Source organism: Pinus tabuliformis, chromosome J (assembly GCF_031772625.1).
Source record: "Pinus tabuliformis cultivar Carrire ecotype Pingquan chromosome J, CPIR1, whole genome shotgun sequence".
Lineage (NCBI taxonomy): Eukaryota > Viridiplantae > Streptophyta > Pinopsida > Pinales > Pinaceae > Pinus > Pinus tabuliformis.
In genome coordinates this window covers 1,106,616,995-1,106,625,184 of record NC_142295.1, presented here as the reverse complement: position 1 = coordinate 1,106,625,184, position 8,190 = coordinate 1,106,616,995, and the positions used below count along the sequence as shown (strand labels likewise).

General features: G+C 35.7%; 1 pseudogene; it reads left to right on the top strand.

Annotated features, from left to right (window-relative positions):
* The first annotated feature begins 258 nt into the window (after positions 1-258).
* Positions 259-7,676, top strand: LOC149230919 (elongation factor 2 pseudogene; annotated as a pseudogene).
* Positions 7,677-8,190: the final 514 nt, after the last annotated feature.

The following is an 8,190-nucleotide window of genomic DNA, read 5'->3' as shown; positions in this document are numbered from 1 at the left end:
TTAATATTAACATATTAAAACCCTAATCTCAAAACTTAATATTGAAACCCTAATATTAAAAGAAAATATTGAAACCAAAAAATCCCAATATTTAAACCAAACATAGTCAAGAACAATAGTAAATGTGGTTCACTAGTTTTGTAATGTCACATTGTGACGTTGGATAAATTGCAATGTATGTTGGCATTATTGTCATTGATGGCATAGGAGTAGCACAAGACTAGCAAGGCAAGGAGCAGCAACAAGGTATGCAAAAGCATGGCAAAGGAGCAGCACAAGGAACAACAAGAAAAGGAGAAGCAACAAGGTACCCAGAATCATGACAAAGGAGCATCAAAAGGAACAAAAAGCAAAGGAGCAGCAAGGTATATAGGAGAAAGGGAAAAAGGAACAACATATACATTGATGGTTTCGTAGAACATTTATGTTGCCATGTTGATGGCTTGATGCTTGGATAATGTTGCAGATATGTTTAATGAAGAATTTGTGGTGACACTAATTTGTTGGTAAGCTGAATTGTTGTGATGCAAAGGCAAGACTCCATGATAGGAAAGGCAAGACTCCATGAAAACAAAGGCAAGACTCCATGACAGCAAAGGAAAGATTCCATGACAGCAAAACAAGATAAGACTCGAGAAGGTTGAGGCATTGGAGTGAAGAAAAGATAAATTTAAACATATATATGGTTCTGGATAGTGAATGTTGCATACATATGCTTGCATTATATTCATATTTTATGTGCATATTGTTTACATTGGAGAATGCTTGCATGTGTTGTGGTGGTATAATGTTGTTTTTGGCACTATGTTGATATTGAGGCACCTAGTCATTATATATGTTTGAAATAATATGTGGCGGAGCACTTATTTATTTTATAATATTCAAAATATGACAGTTTGGAAACAAATGAGTGGAAGCAAAAGAGTCAAGCCTATTCACTTCATATTCCTATGTGGAATACAAACAACCATCAGATTATATTTATTAAAGGTTGATTTTGGAGGGAAAGTAGTTGTTATAGAGTGGGAGAATGAGTGAAAATTGATTGAGGTATTATGCATTAGATACCTGACACATATGAAGCTAATGTGAAGCATATTTGAAGGGAATAAGAGGCGGAAATGAAGATGTAGATATGTAGAATTTATGACTAGGTAAACCAGCACATTGTTGTTCCTTGTCTGCATTAGGAGATTATGGTCTCCTTTCAAGTGGTGGCTTGATAAACATCAGGTTGGAGCTTGTTGAGGCAGGAGCCTCCTGTGGTTTGTAGCTTACAAAAAACATATGGGAGTTGGAGCTTCCTCGCATGTTGCAACTTGCAGAAAATTGAGGTAGCAGCCTCCTGTAGGTTGGAGCCTAAAAAAATTAGATGTAATAAGAAGTAGGAGCTTTCCTTTGAATGACAAAAATAATAAAATCATGGTTTTCTCCCTTTATGGGTTTCCACATATATTTGGTGTCAACATGTGCTGTTATTATGTGTTCATGTGATTTTTTGGTCGGATTATTAATTTTTGTTCACATATTCATTCCGTTGGTCATTATTTGTTAAGCTTCTCATGTAATGTTTCATTTAATGAGTTTAAATAAAAGAATTCTAATGTCCATTAATATGATAAACTGATTCACCACCCCCCCCCCCCCCACCCCCCATTTTAGTCAAGTTTTCATTAATTGGTATCAGAGTTGGTTCCTTTTGTATAATCCTAACAGCTTGAAGGTAGATCTAGTTAAGTCATGGACTATCAAAGTGTACATGTGATGAGTACAACAAACTTTCATGAATGGAGAGATAAGGTAAGATCTGAAGTGATATCTTATGGACCTGGTGTATGGAAACTAGTATGTGATGGATACTACAAAGATTCTCCCTCTTTGTAAGAACAACAGTGGAATTCTAAAGCATAATGTGTCATGTATAACAATCTTCATAATAAGGATCTTGATACAATCATAGATTTAACTTCTACAAAAGAAATCTAAGATAGATTGAAACTCATGCGTGGAGAGGCTAGAAACAATACTGCAGAGAAAGAAAAGAGAAAGAGGAAGGAGGAAAAACCTTTTCAAAAGGAAAGTGTTTAGTTAAATGAAATCTCTACCTGTGTGAATGTACATGACCCTCATGAAGAAAAGACAGATGAAAATCAAGCTAGGCTTGACTTATCATTAGCTAGTTTTGAAAGATTGAAGAATGAAAACAAAGATTTGAAGAACTGGTGTGGATATGTGATGAGAAATAGCATGAGTACAAGGAATAAATTTTCAACCTAGAGACACAACTTGAAGAAGCGAGGAGACTAGAAGAGGTGATGAGCAGTAAATTCAAGGAGAGAGACCTACATCGTAAAATATTAGAAGTTGAGGTTGATTCAGCTAGAAGTAAGTTAGAATAAAAGAATAGGCTTTGTAAGCAGCTAGAAGAGGACCTTTCCTCCATGAAGAACTCAACAAAGGCAACCATTAAAGATGATAATGAAGCAGCTCTAAAAGGACCTATAGAAGAAGAGTCTAACAACATCATGTTTTGTAAAGAAAACAATAACAAGAAACAATATCAAAATCCAATGAATGAGCTGAACAAGTTCAGAAGATCTCAAAGGATATTCTTTTCTCGTGGGAAAAACATCACATGATTTTCTTTCCATGAACATGGACATGTGGCAACAGATTGTAAGAACAAGAAGATTAAGACTATTTAACAAAACATGCAATAAAAAAGAAGGTAATATCCAGCAAGCAAATAAAGGACAACACCAGCAACTAGGTACATAAACTCTTTCTATGGTTATTGTTATATTTGTCATGAATTTGGACATAAAGCAGTTGAATGCAAAGTGTATATGAAGAAAAACATGAACGCAAAAATAAACACACAATTTTCTCTATTTTTTTGCCACACAAGATGTTTTGTGTGTAATAATCTTGGCCATAGAGCCAAGGATTGTAAGCTGCCATATATTCTAAAGAACACTAGACAGAAGATGGAATCAACTACAAGAAGAGAAAAATATGAGAGAAATGAAAACAAGAGAAAGCAGTGTACAAAAGTGTGGAATAGGAAGAGAAAGGAGCAACTTGTTACTTCAATGACACAATGAATGCATCATGGTTTCAGGGGGAGCTTTTCTACAAACCAAGGCAGTCATCCATTCAGTGCTAAATGAGAAACAACATCCCAGGGGAGAGCATCCCATAAAATGTTCTCATCAAAGCCGCCAAAAAGAGCTCCTTGGAATATGAATAAGGAATAAACATAGGGTGGGAGCCCTCCTTAAGCAATGAAGTGTCTTTGCAATAAAATCTTGATTATGTTCAATTGCATTTCAAAATGAAAGGTGTAAATCAACCCATATATTCTTAAGTTTTCATTCTAGCAAAAACATTACATAGGAAAAGTCATAGAGACTAGACAATTTCTTCATATCCATAATTATTAATTTAGTTCTTTCTTCTAGAAGCTAAGTGTTGAATTAAAGCAAAGTGGGTTTGTTAACAATGAGATATACAGTCAAAATACTATTTGGTTGACTCAATTTCCTCGACCATGCAATGTCTACGTGGTTAACTTCTCTTAGTGAAGAATAAAACATCAATATGGATGTTGAATGACCTATATTGGGAGCAATTGTTGAAAGGTCGGGAATCACACAGATTTGATCAAATAAGGCTTCTAGAAACTCCATAAACATTGATAAAGGCTTCTGAAGATAACATACATTCTCTGCATAAAGGATCAAAAAGAAAAAAGGAATATGTTTGGTTCTTCTTGTTAGAAAATTACATATTACAGGGCAATGGAACACATAAAATATTGCAGAAATAAAACATAGAAAACACATAAAACAAGAGAGACACAGATATACGTCATTCACCCAATTTGGGCTATGTCCACGGAGAAACAACCAATCCTTCCTTTTATATTATCCAGCATAATGAAGAGATACAACCTACAACAGATCTGTTGTAATTCCCTCTTCGCTCTCACACAATCTCCTTTGTCTTTCTTGCTCATAATACACATCTACATAACCGTAATACAATTCCCTCATATATAGCGAGGGGTTTCCATCTAGGGGAAAAACCCCTAAATTAAATATAACTTCTATCATCATATTTTCGCTTAATGAGCGACCCAGATTGACTACGAAATTACAACATTTTACAAGGCAATTTTACATCTATTTTTAGCTCTAGGGGTGTTTCCCCCAATCCCCCTCCAGGGGGGATCCTAAATATTGTTTCCACCCCCCTGGACCCCCCTTGTAGTGCAAATAATGGGCGGTTTTTCCGCCACATTAGAAAATGGAGTCCAATGCGGCGATACCTCTAAATAAAGAAGATAATCAGACCCCACACCCAAGACTACTCAACCCTTCTTACAAGAAATAAAACTAATTTTAAGATGTACTTCAGACTTAAGAAAACTCACAAGGTATATAAACGTGTGATATGCCAATTTTCAACATTACAAAATTAGTGGCAATATTCACACCTTGAGAGTAAAAAACTATGAAGTGTTTTAAACATACCAAGATTGTTGTATCTAGAGAATGAGACCCAAATATGTTTGCAATTGCTTTGCACAAGGCGTTTAGGGTTTTTGATAGAAAACACAGATCGAAGACTACGGTATGTAAGGAGTTAGAGTAATGGAGGAAAAAAACCCTCAGATTTATTGAGGAAGAAGCTATGAATCTTGGGACTTAAGAAAATATGAAGCTTTAGTTGATGTTGTGAAGTATCAAGTTAATAAATTCCTTCATATAAATTAATGGATACATTGATGTCCGTGTGAGTGCAAATGTTGAAATTATTTTGCATCTAGAATTTACATTGATACTTACAAAAATCATTAAACAATCATGAGCATTGATCAACAACTATTGTTAGGCACATTGAAATGAAGGTTAAGCGTTACAAAATCTGGACACTAGAGTGTTATACCAAAAAATTGATATGTGGTCGGTACCAGTCAATCAATGTAGATGTGTGAATCTATGGCATAAGACCTGAAGAAACGATTTAAGGAAATTAACTCAAAGGAGCATTGAATGGAACATTACCTAAATAAAGAACGTTGCATAATCAATGAATGATAGTATCGAGTATAACAGTGGACTAGCATGAATGGTATGACAGTGACATGCATTACAATTTAGTGAATTCGACGTGCCTTGAGACATCGAGTAGCAGATTTGAAGTTTTACAAATCATGCAGACTTGAGGAGTAAATTATTACAATGGCAGTGTTTACGTAGAGCTGCAAACCCAGAGGAGTTACACAGTGGTGCTGAAGCACGCTTATTACAATTTACCTGTCAAAGAGCAGATAATTGGAGTAGCTTTCACATGGCAGCATTATTATAAACACTGATGGTGCGTTACATTGATATATGTGGGAAATGCATGACATTAATACTGCGTTATTAATTCATGTGAATAATATGATAACTCATGCATGGATATATTGATATTACAGAGGATACTACCATGGATATAATGTGCTATAATCATATCGACGTTGGCATATTATATGAAGTGGTGTTATATTGGAAATGGAATTTATATATTAATATATGTTGTGACATATTGTGCTAATACATATTTTACATGGAGTATGTAGCAACATTTACATGAGAATAAAGAGCTCTTACTTGGAGGCCAAGACACTCAAACTTGGGTTGGAAATCAGAGCATTGAGTCACATTGTGAATGGCTTGAAGGCAAATAAGCAAGGATGTGTGATGGTAATGTTATTGAATTATAGGAAAAGCGATTGTCAGATTCTATGATAAACACAGGGATATAAATACTTTTTGTATCAACATCAAGTCTAGTTTTCATCAATTGGAATATCAGAGAGTCATCAAGTCCAGTTTTCATCAATTGGAATATCAGAGAGTCGTGTTGGTGGTATATGGAGTGTCTAGTTTTCATGCATGGCACGTTGATATATGGAGTGTCGATATGAATTGACTATGGAGCGTCGTGTTGGAGTTATTTATATTGTTGAAGTGGACAACTGAAGCACCTCAAATTGATTTACATTTGGTTACCTGAGGAGAATAATATGAGATCGTTGCCAAATGAATTTTGTCAGTTGTCATCTTTGAAGCATTTTGAGTTAATAAATGCTTGGAAAATGAAGTCACTGGCGGATTTAATTGGAAATTTGGTCAACCTCGAACACCTAAATCTGTCATGCTCGCGCAGTTTGGAGAGGCTTCCAAATTCCTTCGAGGATTTAATTAGCCTTAAATATCTTGATCTAATAGGTAGCGATAATTTAATTATCTCAGCAAAAACCCATGGAAATATCTTGGAAAGGCTAGCTAAAAGGGTGGTGTGGTCAGTGGAATTGGCCACGTACGACCACAACGTTCTATTGTTTCAACGCTCTTCCAACAACGTTCATTTAAATTGGTATTGAGATCTCCAAAAGTGACCACGCATGATTATATAATCCTTGGCATTCTCACTTTCTTTCTAATTAGGTTCTTGGCAATATTGATTTGGAAAATGCATTGTTACTGCTCCAACAAAATGAAACCAAGAGGTGGAAGATGATATGATTGGCATCGACGCATCCCTTGCAAATGCCTTTCGACTCATTCTATTGCACAAGAAAGTTGTTAGGTCTTGTTTCAACGTTCATATTAAAGTATTGACATGTGTTGGTAGCGTCATATGCTGGAAGGAAGGTCGTTAACGCAGGAGTAAAACACATGGCAGATAATCAAATTTGGTGTTATATATCGACAAATATTTGACAGCTTGCAAAATTGTATCACTCCCGCATGATCTAAAGTGATTGAAGGGAATATTATCGAATTTTTAGCCTTGCATGCTCCAAGTATGTTAAAAGAATAATTATAATTATTATTTTTTTGTGTTGCAGATTGACTATTACAGGTATAATTAATTATTGTTCGAATCTGGCGAAATCCTTGATATCTCAGCGCTCTGTATAGCTTCCTTGTGTGTGGGTTCTCTTCATACACAGATGAATTCACTATATGGCCATGAACTTGTGCATCTTATGAAGGAGAATCCTCAACAACGTTTCCTTCTTGATTGCTTCAGTGTGGTTGCTCGATCCTAGTAGTGGTGGTGGATATGTGTAAGGGAGTTCAATACTTGAATGAAATTAAAGATTTTGTGGTTGTTGCATTCCAATTCTAAGGAAGGTCCTCTTGCAAAAGAAAAGATACGAGGTATTTTCTTTGAGGTTTGTGACGTGGTTTTTCACAATGATGTCATCCATAGAGGAGGTGGCCATATTATCCCAACGACCATAAGGGTTATGTATGCATCTCATCATACTACCAAACCACGACTTCTTGAGCCAGTATATCTTGTTGAGATTCAAGCTCCTAAGAATGCCCTTGGTGGTACTTATGGTGTGTTGAACCAGAAAAGAGGCCATGTTTTCGAAGAAGTGTAGAGGCTAGGAACTCCACTATTGTTGAATCATTTGGATTCTCAAGTACTCTTCGTGCTGCAACTTTTGACCACGCTTTCCCTCAATGTGTGTTTGAACACTGGGATATGGTGGATATGATCCATTGGAATCTGGTTCCCAAGCTAGGAAGCTTATGACTGATATCCGTAAGAGGAAGGGTCTTAAGGAGAGTATGATTCCCTCATCAGAGTACAAAGACAAGTTGTAGAGCTTTGTTATGTTTACATGTTGGATGCTATCAAGATTGTCGAATCTCCCTGAGTATTAAAACACAGTTTTGTGTGCTAGGACTAGTTAAATTTATGTTATTCATCAATTTGTATTGGTATCAAAAACATTATGCAATGCCAGCAACATGATATATGGATTCATGACACCTTGTTGTATCTAGTGTCTAGTACCCTATAGGATATCAAGGGGTAGTAATGGGTCCAGCCACACTGCCTACTGGACATGGTTCTGTTGGACCAAAAATGGTTATTTGGCTTTAACATGGTACGTAGGTTGTCAATTTTATTGATGATCTCACTCCTAATGATCTTAAATGGGCTGGGATTTTATATAAACATGTCCTAAGAGAATTAAAGTACATTTTTGTCGAAAATATTAGGAATCCTCACTCATGTAAAATTCTAATTTCTCAAATTAAGGATGTTGTTAAAAACTCTTGAATATAGATCTATTGTCTTGGGGACTCGAGCTTTTAAAGTTGCTACAAGCCA